Source organism: Gorilla gorilla, chromosome 12, assembly GCF_029281585.2.
Source record: "Gorilla gorilla gorilla isolate KB3781 chromosome 12, NHGRI_mGorGor1-v2.1_pri, whole genome shotgun sequence".
In the NCBI taxonomy this organism is placed as follows: domain Eukaryota; kingdom Metazoa; phylum Chordata; class Mammalia; order Primates; family Hominidae; genus Gorilla; species Gorilla gorilla.
The window spans coordinates 77,252,950-77,254,258 of NC_073236.2; the positions used below are offsets into that span (position 1 = coordinate 77,252,950).

The following is a 1,309-nucleotide window of genomic DNA, read 5'->3' on the forward strand; positions in this document are numbered from 1 at the left end:
CCACTGCACTCCAGCCTGGGTGACAGAGTGAGACCCCCTGTCTCAAAAAAAAAAAGAGAGAGAAAGAAAGGAAGGGAGGGAATGATTGATAGTGTCAAATGTTACTGAAAAGTAAAAGAAAGTGTAAAGAAGTAGGCATCAGATGTAGCAAATAAAGGTAGTTTATGACTTGGAGAAAAGGACTGTAAAAGAATGAAGTACCTTTCGGCCAGAACCGCCATCTTCCAGTAATTCGCCAAAATGACAAACACAAAGGGAAAGAGGAGAGGCACCCAATATATGTTCTCTAGGCCTTTTAGAAAACATGGAGTTGTTCTTTGGCCACGTATATGCGAATCTATAAGAAAGGTGATATTGTAGACATCAAGGGAATGGGTACTGTTCAAAAAGGAATGCCCCACAAGTGTTACCATGGCAAAACTGGAAGAGTCTACAATGTTACCCAGCATGCTGTTGGCATTGTTGTAAACAAACAAGTTAAGGGCAAGATTCTTGCCAAGAGAATTAATGTACGTATTGAGTATATTAAGCACTCTAAGAGCCGAGATAGCTTCCTGAAACGCATGAAGGAAAATGATCAGAAAAAGAAGCCAAAGAGAAAGGTACCTGGGTTCAACTAAAGCACCAGCCTGCTCCACCCAGAGAAGCACACTTTGTGAGAACCAATGGGAAGGAGCCTGAGCTGCTGGAACCTATTCCCTATGAATTCATGGCATAATAGGTGTTAAAAAGGAAAATAAAGGACCTCTGGGCTGTAAAAAAAAAAAAAAAAAATGAAGTAGCAAAAACTAGGTTACAGTGAGTTGAGTGTTTAGTGGGAAAAGAGATATAAAGAGAGTGAGTGACTATGGGAAACACTTTTAGGAAGCTTGGTTTTAAGAGGTAAAAGAAAGATAAAGAGATAGCTGGTTGAATGAGAGGTGTGTGTGTGTGTGTGTGTGTGTGTGTGTGTGTAAAAGTGGGAGAGGCTTGAGCCTGTTCTGACCATTTAGGCTCATAAACACCAGTAGACAGAGAAAGAGGTTGAAGGTAGGGGAGAGTGAGGAACAATAACGATTTCCTGGAAAAGGCAGGAAAGGATGGATTCCAGGTAGATTAGATTGAGTCTGAAGAAGGGACATGCCTTCCACTGAAACAATAAAGTGGTTACTTACTTATTTTCAAGATGAGTAGGTGGTTAATTCCAAAGCATTACTGTGATACATGAAAGGAAATGCTGGGAAAGGAAGTGTGGTCCCTTTAAATGATACGGAAGGGAGGAGTGCGTGATCCCTGGCTAGGGCTTTACCCCAGGGTCTGTGCCCATGGA

At 41.7% G+C, this 1,309-nt stretch overlaps 1 pseudogene; it reads left to right on the forward strand.

Annotated features, from left to right (window-relative positions):
- Positions 1-225: 225 nt before the first annotated feature.
- On the forward strand, positions 226-733 carry LOC101131627 (large ribosomal subunit protein eL21-like; annotated as a pseudogene).
- The last annotated feature ends 576 nt before the right edge of the window (positions 734-1,309 follow it).